Genomic DNA, 15,839 nt, shown 5'->3' with positions numbered 1-15,839 from the left:
ACCAGGAGATCATGACCTGAGCTAAAGTTAAAGCTTAACTGAATGAACCACCCAGGCACCCCATTTTGGTTTTTTAAGGTACCTTACAAAATCCTTAATAAAATATCTTAGCACACATAGCACAGACATGAACTTTCCTAAGCTGATACAGAGCATCTATGAAAAACTTTCCACCTTATCAACAAATGGTGTTGGGACAATTTGATATCCACATGCAAAAAGGTGAATCTAGATACAGGTTATACACTCTCCATAAACATTAACTGAAAATGGATCACAGACCTCAGTATAAAATGCCAACTATAAAACTCTTAGAAGGTAACATAGAAAATATGGAGGACCTGGGGCACCTGGGTGGCTCAGTCGGCTAAGCCTCCGACTTCGGCTCAGGTCAGATCTCACATTTGTGGGTTCAAGCCCTGCGTCAGGCTCTGTGCTGACAGTTAGCTCAGAGCCTGGAGTCTCCTTCTCTCTCTGCCCCTCCCCCTCTCATGCTCTGTCTCTGTCTCAAAAATAAATAAAAACATTTAAAAAAAAAAAAGAAAATATGGAGGACCTTAAGGTTTGGCAGTCACTTTTTAAATACAAACTAAAGGCATGATGCCTGAAATAAATGATAAGCTGGACTTAAATTAAAAATGTCTGTTCTACAAAAACCAATGTCAAGAGAATGAGGAGACAAGTCACAGATTGGGAGAAAATATATGCAAAAGATACACTGATAAAAGTACAGCTATCTAAAATATGCACAGAATTCTTAAAACTCAGCAATAAGCTACCCAACTAAAAAAAATGAGTGAAAAAACTTGACACCTCACCAAAGAAAATATAAACATGGCTGATAAGCATATAAAATGATGTTCCACATCACATGTCATAAAAATATGCAAATTAAAATAATAAGATGCCTCTCCATACCTATTAAAGTAGCCCAAAATCTGGAACATTTGCAGCACCAAATGCTGGTGAGGATTGGGAACAACAGGAATTCTCATTCATTGCTGGTGGGAATGCAGAATGGTATAGCCACTTTGATAGATGGCTTGGTAGTTTATTTTTTTTAAATGACGTATTCTCTTACTATACAATCCAGACATTGTGCTTTTTGGTGTTAAAGGAGTTAAAACTCATGCCCACATAAAAACCTGCATACCAATGCTTATGGTAGCTTTATTCACAATTTCTAAACTTTGAAGCAACCCAGAGATCCTTTAATAGGTGAATGAATAAACAAACTGTGTTATATCCAGACAATGGAATGATATTCATCAAAAGAAACTAACAGTCTAGCTATGAAACGACATGAAAGAAACTTACATGCATATTACCAAGTGAAAGAAGCCCATGTGAAAAGGCTCCATACTGTATATTCAGCTATATGGCATGCTAGAAAGGACAAAACTATGGAAATGGTAAAAAGCTATTGGTTTTCAGGGGATTAGTGGTGAGGAACAGATTAACAGATGAAGCACAGAAGTTTCTTAGGGCAGCGGTATGATCCTATAATAATGGTTACATACTATTACATATTTAACCAAACGCATAAACTGTAAAACACTGAGTGAATTATTTTTTAATGTTTATTTATTTTGAGAGAGAGAGAGAGAGAGAGAGAGAGAGAGAGTGAGTAAGTGGGGATGAGGCAGAGAGGGTGAGAGACAAAGAATCTGAAGCAGGCTCCAGGCTCTACGCTGTCAGTACTGAGCCCAAAGGGGTTCAAATTTGGGAACTGTGATATCTATTGAAGTTGGATGCTTTACTGACTGAGCCCCCCAGGCGCCCCAACCAAAAGTGAATTCTAATGTCAACTATAGATTCTGGATGATAATGTGTCAATGTAGATTGTAACATTCAGATAATCGTAATGGATGTATTACTTTGGTGGGAGATATTGATAATAGTGGAGGCTATGAATGTGTGCGGTCAGAGAGTAGCAATTACACTAATAGGAATTTATCAAAAGGACACAAAAATGTTGATTTGAAGGGGCAGTGCTGTCAACAATAGCCAAATTATGGAACAAGCCCAAAAGTCCATCGACTGATGAATGGATGAAGAAAATGTGGTATATACATACAATGGAATACTACTTGGTAATGAAAGAATGACAATTTACCATTTCCAACCATGTTACCATTAGCAGCATGGATGAAACCAGAGTGTATTATGCTGAGCTAAGTAAGTCAGAGAAAGATATCATATAAGTTCACCCACATGTGGAATTTGATAAACAAAACATATGAACATAGAGGAAGGGAAAGAAAAATAAAAACAGAGAGAGGTTAATCATAAAAGACCCTTAATTATAAATATCAAGTTGAGGATTGCTGGAGGGGAGATGGTGGGGAAATGGGTTAAATGGGTAATGGGCATTAAGGAAAGCAATTTTTAGGATGAGCACTGGGTTTCATATCTAAGAAATAAATCAGTGGGTTCTAACCTAAAGCCAAGACTACACTGTATGTTAACTAACTTGAATTTAAATTAAAAAAAAAAAACTAACTCTGTTAAATTTTCCTTAATATTTTGTTAACCTAAAACTTCTCAAAAAATACAGTCTATGAAAAACAGAATACATCTTAAAGATTCTCATTGCAAGAAATCTTTTAACTATGTCTGGTGACAGATTCAACTAGGCATAACTAGAGTTATCATGATCATTTAGCAACATATACAAATACCTAATTGTTCTGTTGTATACCTGATCTGAAGCTAATGTTTCATACCAATTATACTTCAATAAAAATATAAATATATATATTTAATATATATAACATATATAAAATATATACAACATATAATATATATTATATATGATATCAAACATACATAACTCAAAAACAAAAATATTTGGTTAACATCACATTTAATGGTGAAAGACTAAATTGTTCTAAGACCAGAAAAAAAGACAAAGATGACTATTTTTACTTTTTTTATTCAACATTGTCTTGAGTGTCTAGCCAATAGAACAATGCAAAAGTATACATATTTAAGGGACAAATTAAATATGGTCTTTACTGATAAACAACAGGTGCTTTTGCAAAGATAATTTAATGGAATCTACAAAAAAGCTACTAGAACTTATGAATGAGCTCAACAGGGTTTCACAATGCAAGATCAATATACAAAAATCAATAATATTTCAATTATCAAAAACCAATAATTGGAAATTAAAAAAATTTAATTATCATCATCATTTACAATAATATCAAAATTATTATCTACTTAGGGATAACTCTGATACATGATGTGAAAAACCTTTGTCCTGAAAACTAAAAAACATTGATGAGAGAAAATAAATACTACCTCAACAAAGGGTCAAGCTTTTTCTGTCTTTCTGGGTTGGAAAAGTAATCTGGTCTGAAGTTTACTTTTAAGAGTCTTAGGTTCTACTGACTGAGCTAGCCTGGCATCCCTGTAAAATTTATTTTTAAACTGAACATATTCCAATCAGTTTTTCTTTTTTCAGAAACTGAAAAACTAATTCTAAAATTCATCTGAAAATCCAAAGAATAATCAAAACAACATTCAAAAAGAAAAATAAATTGGAGGGTTTTTATGTCCTGACTTCAAAAATAATTATAAGGCTATATCGATGAAAATAAATCCATGAGTTAAGAGAGAAAAAACTGTGTCAACTGAAGAGAGGGGAGTGCAAAAAGAGAATACATATATAGTCAATTGTTTTTCAACAAAGTTGTAAGGTAAATTTGAGGTAAAAAGGACACTTTTCCATAAATATCGATATACAGAAAAATAACTTTAGTCCATAACTCATAATATATACAGAAATTAACTTATAATATTCATTGATTAAATGTAAAATTTAAAAATATAAATCTAGAATAGATTAAGAAAGAAGTTATTTTTGACTTTAGGTTAGGAAAAGACGTCTTAAATATAAACTTAGAGAGGGTATCTAAAAGAAAAGTACTATGAATTTGATTTTATCCAAATTAAAAAAAAAATATTTTCTTTTAAGACACAGTTAAGTGAATAAGGAATAAGCCAGAGACTGGAATTAACTATTTGTAATTCACTTTTTTTGGTGACAGTACTAGGGAGAGTAACTTTTGAAATTTGGTGAGAAGAACCATGAATACTGATCATCCTATGGCTTTAGATCAGTCCTTCTCAAAGGAGAACTGTCCCACTTAAACTGCTAATACTGCCTTGGTGAGAAACTTTATTGTCTAAACCCTTCCTCATCCATTCTTTACCCTTCGGACTTTGACAACTATTAGTCATTGTATCCACATTTATAGATTGAGAAGTGGATGTCTATTTTATAGTGTTGATGCATTATCATATTAATTAGATTATATAAAATATTTGAAATCTATGAAACTATTCCCCATGGTAAGTTATGTTCTAGAATTAAGCAGAATGAAATACAAGTTAAGTCTGTTAAATCTCTTTCAAAATATTCCTTTAGTAGCAAAATTATAATTTAAAATTAATTTTGAAAAATCCACCAGAGCTTAATAGCAATAATAGTAAATAATAATAAACAGTCTACCAGCTTCTCTTCTACATATTTAAAAAGCTAATTTTCTTTTAAAATCATAGCAAAGAATCACTCATTTAAAATAAATTCTGGTTATTGGATTAAAATACTGTCTAGCTTAATTGCTTATTTTATATTTCATCTATTTGGAAAATTGCCTAAGAAAGGCCAACAAAACATAAAGAAATAAAGAAACCAGGAAAATCTGTGAAATAAAACTTTTTTCAATAGATGGCAGAAACATCCATTAGTAAAACCTCTACTGTTTAAAACGGTCTACGTAATGATTCAAAGAGATCTGCCTTTGGGTCATAGGTATCATGAAAAAATAATGTCTGAGATAACCAAGACCCTCTTATTCTGACTTTCATAATTAATTCTAAACATCTAACCTTCTAATTTTAAACTTGACAAAGTGGCATTCTGTCTCATTTGGCTAGGCCTGCAGTCTGGCCCTAGGCTTATGACAGTGAACTACTAGCCCATTCAGATTTAGTAATAAAGAAGGGCGTGCCTATTTAGCATGAGTAACAGATCTGAAGGGAGAAATAGACAGCAATACAATAAAAGTAGAGGACCTCAATATCTCACTGTCCACAATGGATAGATCATTAAGACAGAAAATCAATGAGGAAATAATGGACTTAAACTATATGTTAGGCCAGATAGACCAAAAAGACACATACCGCATGTTCCATCCAATGGCAGTAAAATGTACATTCTTCTCTGGCACGCATGACACATTTTCAGATTAAATCATGTGTGACGTCACAAAACAGGTCTTAATAAATTTAAGGAGGCTGAAATCATATCAACTTTTCAAAAGATAATGGTATGAACCTTGAAGTCAATTATAAGAAAAAATGGAAAAAAACCACAACAATAAGGACATTAAACAATTAATGGGTCAAAGAAAAAATTAAAATCAAATTATATTGAGACAAATGGAGATAAAGGGAAACAAACATATGAAGAACATGTTATATAGCAAAAGCAGTTCAAGGAGAAAGCATACAGTGATAAACTACTAAAGAAAAAAACCAAACATCTCAAATAACCTAACTTTATATCTCAAGGGTATATAAAAACAATCAAAGCCCAAAGGTAGAAGGAAAGAAATAAGGATCAGAGAAGATATAAATGAAATAGAAACTAAACTGACAATAGAAAAGATCAATGAAATTAAAAGCTAAAATTGACAAAACTTTGTGTAAATTTAGTAAGAACAAAAAAGGACTCAAACATATAAAATTAGAAATGATAGAGAAAACATTATAACCCATGTCACAGAAATACAATGATTAAAAAACTACCATGTAAGAGTATATACCAACAACTTAGAAAGCCTAGAAGTAAATTTCCACTACCTAAACCTGTAAAGATTAAATCATTAAGAAAGAAAATCGAAACAGATTAATATTGAATGAAAGCACTGAATCAGTAATCAAAAGCCTCCCAAAAAAGAAAAGTTCAAGGCCAAGTGGTTTTCTAGTGAATTCTACCAAATACTTAAAGAAGAATTAATTTCAGTCCTGCTCAAAATTGTCCAAAAAATGAAGAGAAGAGAATACTTCCAAACTCATTTTATGGGGCTAGTATTACCCTAAAACCAAAGTCAAACATAGACTTTAGCAAAAAAGAAAACACAGGCCAATATGCCTGTTGAATATATATTCAAAGATCCTTACCAAAATACTTGCAAACTGCAGAAAAGAATTATACACCATGCTTATGTGGGATTTATCCCTAGAATGCAAGGATGGTCAAAATATAAAATCAACAAATGTAATATACTACATTAAAAATAGAGTAAAATCATATGATTATCTCAATAAACTCAGAAAAAACATTAGACAAAACTGAACGCTCTTTCATAATGAAAACTCTCAACAACCCATATATATAAGGAACATACCTCAAAACTTATAATAAAGGCCATACATGACAAATCACAGATAATACCAAGTTAAATGGTTAAAAGCTGAATGGTTTTCTTATAAGAACCAGAACAAGAGAAAGATATGTAACCTCACAACTTTTGTTCAACATAGTACTGGAAGTCGTAAGCAAAGTAATTAGGCAAGAAAAAGAAATAAATAGCTGAAAAACAATATCTAATGTTTCTTCTGTTGCTTAGTATTTACAAATGCAAAATACCAGAGCCAGTGACATTCAGTAATACATATCTTAACATTCTGAAAAGAGGCATTCAACACTTCCCTATATGCCTTGCTAGCACATACACACACCCATCTTTGGGGTGTCAAATAATTTGTCTGTGATAGCTTCTGTTTTATACCTGTGACAGTAATGTAACTGCTAATTCCATTGGTTAGTGTAAGTTATCCTAATTAAATAAAAGTGCTAGAAGAATAAAAAATTATATACACACACATACACACACACACACGTGTGTGTATGTAAGAGAGGCACAGGAAGAAAAGCAGAGGGACTCAGACAAAAGTAATATTAGTACAGAGAATGGCTTACCCATTTTTAAAATGTCAGCACCCAGAAGTAAGGAGATCAAAAAACCTTAAACAGAATCAATAAAAAGAAAAAATCAGACACATCATAATCAAACTGCAAATCACTGAAGTTCCAATGGGAGAAAAAAAGACACGACAATCCTAGAAAATAGACTTTGTTTTCATAAGAGCAAGAATAATACCTTTCTCTGATAGCTTCTAGATATTATGAAAGTCAGAAAATAATTGAATGCTCTATATAAAGTGCTTACAGAAAGGATCACATTTTCTGAATTCACTGTAAATGTGCTTCAAAATTGGGAGAAAATTGCAGGTTTATTTAGAAAAGTAAAACTGAGCTAATTGTGCAGCAGCAGACCTGTACTACAGCAAAGAGTACAGAGAGAGGTTATAACGCAAAATCAAAGAGCACGGGGAAAAAAATACACAAAACTGCATTGAAGAGTACAGAAGAAAGGAAGTAAAAAAAAAAGATACTGGGTAAATATAAAAGAAAACTGATTGTTGACCCTACAAAACAATTATGTATGCCTTGTAGATCTTAAAATACAGAGAGAAACAAATGTTCAACCAAAACAATACATTCAGCTATAATAAGTATATTTGTAATCTCAAAGGTAACAGATTTATAAAAGTCAAAGGTAAGAGATTAATAGAACTATAAATAATAATATAAATAAAAGTACAAATTATACATTCACATGTTCACATGCTCATGTATCCAGTCCAAAAGAAGGTAGAATTATTTTTTTTGAGTAAGAGGTGCCTCTCCAAGGAACTGAAACTAAGGAAGTTCATGGGTATTAATATCTGATGATAATGAAAATGTCAGGGGTTTGAAGCTTAATGGTGTAATTGGGTGAAATTTTAGGGGCTCTTGAATGAGGGTAAGCATTTTTTGCATGTAGGAATAATGTAAATCATTTTGGCCAGAATGTAGGCTGGAGAGGAATGAAAAGTAATGGTCAAAATCTTCCCAGATCTTTTGCAATGGGATTTCATCAAATGAAATCTACTTCTCCATCCCTTGAATTTACTCTTACTCAGGTAACTTAAATTGCTTCTAACATTAATAAATGTGTACTCTAAGTAGAATCATGTAAAGTGTGTTCTAATTTGAGCTGCTGTTGGCAACCAGTTGCCAGGTAAAGAAGGTCAGGGTAGCCTATGTGATGAAGAGACATATAATCCCCAGTTGTTCCCATTATCCTAAGTTACTGCCAGACTCAGTTCACTTGTTCCCAGTGGGGGAATCCAATCTTCAAAAATATTAATTTAACTTCAAATACTCAAATCAGAGCAACACTTTCAGATTTTCATGTTTCATATCCCTATGTTTAATAAATTATCCTCTCATTTCCTTGTTTGATATTCAAACCATATCACTCATTGGCTATTTAGGAACACAGAAGTTTCTGTAAATATTAAAGGTAACAGGATGTATTAGGATCTTCTAAGATTTGGCAGAGCTGGAGGAAGAAAGCTATGAAATCCAACACTGAACTCTTCAGTTTGAAACTGCAAATTCTCAAAAGCCAGCCCATAGTTATATTTTTGAAAATATTTTGAGAGTTTTAGAAAGGTTGCAGACATAGTAGAAAGAGTACAGGATTCCTTGAACTAGCTTCCACTAATGTTAATGTCTTATATACTCATTATATAATTTTTGAAACAAGGAAATTAACATTGATATGACATTATTAACTAATCTACAGATTTCAACTTAAGTTGTACCATTTTTCTCACTCACGTTGTTCACTCCTCCTCCCCACTCCTGTCCACAGTCCAATCTAGGATTTTACATCATATTAATATTTTTAGGTCTCCAGAGTATTCTCCACCCTTGATATATACTCTATTTTTTGTTTGCTCTGAGACATCTTGAGTTTTACAGAGCACTGGCAGACTGCCCCTAAATCTGTTTGCCTGATGTTTACTCAAGATTATATTGAGTTTATACATTGTTGGCAAGAATTCCACAGAAGTAATGCTGTCCTCTTAGTGCATCATGCCAGAGAGCACACCATGTTGATATGTGTTATTGCTGGCAAAGTTAACATTTTGCTACAATTCTAAAGCACTCAGAGAAACATTCACCAATTGCCTTTCTTTGCCCCACTGAAATGACAGATTCTCAGGAGACCCTCAGGAAAACTGCTTTTATTTCATGACTGCTCACACCTAGTCTGCATATGCCTCTAAAAAAATAATGGAATTTTTCCTTTTGCCTTTCCAAATCTGTATACATTTCTCTCACTGGAATATTTACCCAGAATTATGCAGTAAGGAGATTTTGAGAAATAGAGTGCCTATATTTTCTTATGTAATATAGACTCTATATCTAGTTTTGACAACAAACAAATAATAATGAAGCCCTACTTATGTGTTTAACTTATTTATTCGGAATTTTAAATTAAGTATTTTGAGCTTAACTGACAAGACAGAATGATTTTTGTAAGTCTTACACATTTTTACATGAATATCCTCTTAATGATACAATTTGAACTTTAGAGACTATATTCCCTAAATAACCTTGCAACCGCCTTGAAATTTAGATAGTAAAAAAATAGGCCATTCTATTCCACCAATGAGAAAAAGTACCTAGTAAGTGGGATAGCCTTGCATTCCAGAATTAATCTAGTACCAGCTTTAGTGCTTTTTACCCTATGTTATACTTCCTTTAAGTCTTGTAAGACAATGACAATTACTTTAGAAAACCATGGTATCTATTTTCTCTTTCTTACCAAAAGAATTAAGAGCTATAAATATAATTCTCTCTATTTGGATTTATGACATTTCTGTAGGCACTGAAACTTACGAAATTGGAAGGACACTTAAAATTAAACTCATAAGCCAATAAAGGAAATGATCTTATAATTTTTGTGCTGCTTAAAAATATAAAAGAATATAAGTTCATATAGTTAAATAAAATGTATCATGCATGAGTGTATATGTATAGGTATATATGGGGCATATACATTTATTAGTTATGTACATTTAAAATTTAAATATATATTTAAGAAAACTTTAATTCTATAGCATGATCATGCATCGAGGGAGAAAAATAAAGTTTAAGAAGATTAAAAGGAGAAAGGGAATGGAAATGAAAAAATAACGTGAAGCAACACAAAATGCAAAAGACAAAAGCAGGATACAGAGCTTAATGAAAAGTCAAAGATAAATTTTGAAAAATCTGTCTCGGTTCTAAAGATGAGCTATTACTTCTTATGACAACGTACAGTTTATTTGCATGCTAAGCTTATAATTGTCATTGTTTTCCCACTACTAAAGTACTGGTTCCCTTTGCATCTGCTTCCCGTTGATCATCTTAATGGGTTAACAGTAGGCTCAGTGCAACGAAAATTGCTCTCCAGCCTATAGCAACTGTCAACAGAAGGTCTTCCCTGTGAAAGGGTTACAAAACAACATTTAGGGGGTGCCTCAGTCAGCTAACCGTCAGACACTTGATTTCAACTCAGGTCATGATCTCAAGGTCCTGTGAGATGGAGCCTGAGGTGGGGCTCTGCTCTGACAGCACAGTCTGCCTGGGATTCTCTCACTCTCCCTCCCTCCCTCCCTCTCTCTCTTTCTGCCCCTCCCCTGTTGCGCACTCACTCTCTCTTTCTAAATAAACATGTAAAAAAGCACAAAAACCCAAATTCAGATATTTCCATCATATTGTGTTATACTAAAATGGACATGCAAAAACTAATGCTAAAATACTGTCTAAAGCTACAAATAGCTTCACCAAAATTGGATTGTCTGGTCTTTTATTTATATCTGTACATTTGCATGAGGAGTAAAAGGTAGAATGAATGTGTGGATTAAATATTTTACTTAATCTTTTAAAAGTACTACATTTGAAAAAGGTATGAATTGTCTTTATGATTTTAATTTAAGCTCATTTGCTGTTTTTTTTTTCATTTGACATTTTAGAAGATGTGCTGTTTATTTTGTTTAATAGTATCAAATTATCTTATATTCCTGGATAGGAGTTATGTATTCTCCAGTTATTCCTAAGTATCCCCTTGAGCACACAATGATTCCTCAGTTTCTGGGAGCCATTTCTGATGTAAGACGGGCTTGCAAGGCCTCCCACTGTCAGATGGCAAACAAAGTCTACACCCACTCAACCCCCACTAAAATTTTACTTGAGCACCAACCCCCAAGGCTCCTGGCTGACTGATATCAGGAGTGACTTGCCTTCTTATGCTAAAAATATGCGAATTGTACTTCATTAAAAAACTTATTATATGTGTTTCTTTTGTGGTTATAGGAGCAAATATTAAATTTCCTAAGAAACCTGTTTTTTGCCCCCTCAAGAGAACAGGCTATTGACCCCTGCTAACAAAAAACTAACTCTTGCCTTTGCTATGCTAAAACCATTGCCTTGTATTTGAATGCTAAAGATTCCTTCCTTCCCCATGTGATAAGCATCTAGTCACCTACTTCAATCACTGCTGATAAAGGTTATGCATGAGTCTTCTACCAATCTATGTTCTGGGAAATTTTTACATACCAAAGAAGTTGTCATCAGAGATCACTGTCCTAGGCAATTGTCACCTGCGTTTTGTACCCCATACATTTTGTTCAATAACTAAAGCTGACTCTCTGGTCAGTGCTGAGATGTTTGCCTGGTGAGCAGAAAGAAGCTGAGGCTCTCTCCCTCCCTTTTGCTGACCCCGTCCATCCTTCAGGGAGCCCTGGACCTGCTGGTGTCAGACTCTGGCACTCAGTAAAGGATGTTACCTATAGCTGTACTATAAGGTATATATATTTGCAGAAATGGATAAATATATATGTATCTTTAAGTTAAAACATAAAAATAAAATTGTGGAATCATCAAGAAATAAAGTTACTACAAAAATAATCAATATTATAAATCCTTACTCCTTCTATTTGTAAGGTTTCCTCTATCAGAACCAACTACTAAATATTTTATGGTAACACTAATTGCTAAAATATTTTGTTTACACTAAAGAGAAGAAGCAGCACGTTTTGTGTATGTTGCTAAATTTTAGTGATATGTGTCCATGCAAATTTAATTAATGCCACTTAAAAAAAATTTTAACATTTATCATTGGGGGACAGAGAGAGATAGAGGATGATCATGGGAGGGGCAGAGAGAGGGGAGAGACACAGAATCTGAAGCAGTCCGGCTCTGAGCTGTCAGCACAGAGTCCAACACGGCTCAAACTCACAAACCATGAGATCATGACCTGAGCTGAAGTCAGACGCTCAACAGACTGAGCCACCCAGGTGCCCCAAATTAGTTCCATTTTTTAATTTGAATATACAAATCAATGCATACACTTTTACATGGATTATTTATAAATTTACAATGGTATTATAAAAATAAAGATATTACATACATTTTTACAGGTAAATATTGATAAACATTTTCATTATGTCATCCAGAAAACATTACCTGATGTATTATAATAGTAACTGAAAAGACAAAAAAAATCTCATAAGACTATAGAAATACTTAAAAAAACAGATTTTGAAAACAAGATTTTGAAAAGATGAAGAAATGAGGGGAGGATATTAATAAGAGCTAATGATATGAAAGTTAGTATCCAAAATGAGTCATTAGAACATATTATATTTTGGTTTGTTTAGCTATTCTGATCCACTGAATTAAATTTCCTCTTCATATTGAATTACTCTAATGATACATAGTACAAGCATTTAGTATGGTAAATGTTTAACTGTTAAATGTCATTGGCATTAGTTTCCAATTAATATTTTAATAAGCTTTATCTTTTTAACCAGCCTTTGGGTTAAGGTTAAACTCATGTAAAAAAGCTACAGTTTTCATTCAATTGTTCTTAAATTTTAAAATACAGAAAGATCCTGTGGAGTGGTTCGGAAGATGAAGTATGAGGACCCCACGGACACAGCAAGACAACCACCACCTCTGGACAGCTAACCCTGGGAACAGCCTGAAGACTGGCGTCAGGTGTCTTCCAGGGCTGGTCAGAGACAGAGGGTCCCAGGGAAAGGGTGGGAGGGGTAGAGACAGGGTTGGGAAGGAAATCCCCAGAGCAACTAACTGCAAATGGGAGCAATATCACACTCACGCACAAAGAAGCAAGAGGAACAAACTCCCCACCAGGCACCCATGGCCCTGAGAATCCACAGTGGGAAGACATGTCCCCATAATGTCTGGAGTTAAAAATTAGCAGAACTGAACTCCAGGAACTTTAAAAATTACAAGGGTTTAATTCTGGGAAAGCTAGGGGACAACAGGAAACCAAGTTCCTCTCTTAAAGAGCCAGTAAGCTAAATAACTCAACCCCAAACAGCACAGAAAGATCAGTGTAGCAAGCACCGGGGGCATATGTGAAAGATATTTATCAACCAATCTTAGAATATGTATAAGAAGGTCAGGAATCAATCGGTGGGAATCAGCCCCAAAGACAAAGGGTGACTGAATTAATAAAAATAAACAAGACTCATCTATACGCTGCCTACAAGACATTCACTGCAGACATAAAAACACATACAGACTGAAAGCAGAGGGATGAAAAAAGGTTTTTTATGCAAATAAAAGTGAACAAAAGTCAAGAGTAGCAATATTTATAATAGACAACATAGATTTTTAAACCAACCTTGTAGCAAGACACAAAAGGCATCGTGGAATAATAAAAGGATCAATTCAACAAAAGGATATAACAATTGTAAATACCTATTCATCCAATAGTGGAGTACCTAAATACATAAAGTAACTATTAACAGACATAAACGGAGAAATGAACAGTAAACAACAGGAATGGACTTTAACAATCCACCAACAACAATGGATAGATTATCCAGGCAAAAACTAAACAAGAAATAATGGTTTTAAACACTTCTTTAGACCAGCTAGACATAAGAGATATAAACGGAACATTGCATCCCAAAATAGCAGAAGGTATATTCTTTACAAGTGCACATGGAACATTTTTCTATATAGATCACAAAATGGGCCACAAAACAAGTATCAAATTTAAGACTGAAATTGTATCAAGCATCTTATTGGACAAAGGTATGAAATTAGAAATCAATTACAAGAAAAAATAATTGAAAAAATAAAAAATACAAACACATGGGAGCTAAAAAATACATACTATTGGGCACCTGGCTGTTAGTTGGAAGAACATACTTGATCTTGGGGTTGTGAGTTCGAGCCCCTCATTGGGTGTAGAGATTACTTAAAGATAAAATCTTTAAAACTAAAAACAAAACAAAAAAGGCCACAACAACAACAAATGCTACTAAACAACAGTGTGTCAATAAAGAATTAAAGAGGAAATTAAAAAATATGTGGAGATAAACAAAAATGGACACACAGGATTAAAAAATTGGGGGACACAGTGTAGGTAGCTTTAAGAGGGGAAGCTTTAATGATACAGTCTATCAAAAAAATCTCAACAACTTAATGTTACAAAGGAAGTAGAAAAAGAAGTAGAAAATGAAGAACAAGGCCTCAAACTAGAAGGATGGAAATAGTAAAGATTAAAATGGAAGTAAATAAAACAGAGGCAAAAACTTATTAAAAAAGATCATTGATACTGAGTGATTTTTCTTTTTTGGAAAAGGTAATTAAAATTGATAAACCTCTAGTCAGGTTCAACAAGAAATTATTTACAAATAACATGTTTGTCTACAGAGTAATTCAAGAAGTCTATAACAATAAAACTGTAACAGAATTTAGAAATATAGGCTAATTCATCATTAATATAGTCAGCTGTCAAAATAGTTCTAAAAGAAAGTTTGAAAACTAAATGAAAGTGCATTTCATTAAAGTGCAGATTCAGAATTTAATATGGTAAATAAGATGTTTCAAATTGGTGACCAAGAAATAAATTAATCCACAAATTTCATTGTACTAATACACTAATATTTTTTAAAAAGCTAGATCTCTATTTAAAAAATACAAAAACTTTACTCTGTATGAATCATGGATTAAAATGCAAAAGATAATAATATACAATATAGAAATAGTATATTTTATGTTATCTAGAACACTTAACATGATGTTATATCTATAAACTATAAATAAAAAATGAAATTCATGGCTACATAAAAATATAGGGTTGCCTGGGTGGCTCAGTGTATTGAGCATCTGACTCTTGATTTCAGTTCAGGTCATTGGATTGAGCTCCATGTCAGGGTCTGTGCCGAGCATGGAGCCTGCTAATGATTATTCTCATTCTCATTCTCATACTCTCTCTCTCTCTCTCTCTCTTTCCCCTGCTACAGGTATGCTTTCTCTCTCTCTCTCTCTCTCAAATAATAAACAAGTAAATAAAACTTTTTATATGCTATCAACAAAGTAAAAGTATGAATGATGTATGAACAAAATATTTACCACTTTATGACCAATAGATGTCAAAATTCATTATTGTAGGAGTTTTTATTAATAAATAACAAAAATATTATTAACATAAGAAAGTGGACCCAAATAAAATAAGAAATGAAGGAGAGTAAAAACTGACACCAAAGAAATACAATTATAAGAGCACATTATGAAAAATTATAAGCCAATTAATTAGGCAACCTAGAAGATATGGATTTTCTAGAAACTACAATCTTCCAAACCTGAATTAAGAAAAATTAGAACATTTGAATATACAGATGATTACAAATGACAACGAATTGGTAATTAAAAATTCCCAATAAACAAAAACCCAAGATCAGATGGCTTCACAGTTAAATTCTATCAAAAATTTCAAGAAGAGTTAATAACTATTCTTTGCAAACTATTTCAAAAAATAGAAGAGGAAGTAAAAATTCCAAATTCATTCTATGAGGCCAGCATTAACCTGAAATCAAAACCTGACAAAGACAGTACTACC

The sequence above is a fragment of the Suricata suricatta genome, chromosome 3 (assembly GCF_006229205.1).
Source record: "Suricata suricatta isolate VVHF042 chromosome 3, meerkat_22Aug2017_6uvM2_HiC, whole genome shotgun sequence".
Lineage (NCBI taxonomy): Eukaryota > Metazoa > Chordata > Mammalia > Carnivora > Herpestidae > Suricata > Suricata suricatta.
The sequence above is the reverse complement of the archived record's forward strand: the minus strand, read 5'-3'. Positions refer to the sequence as shown.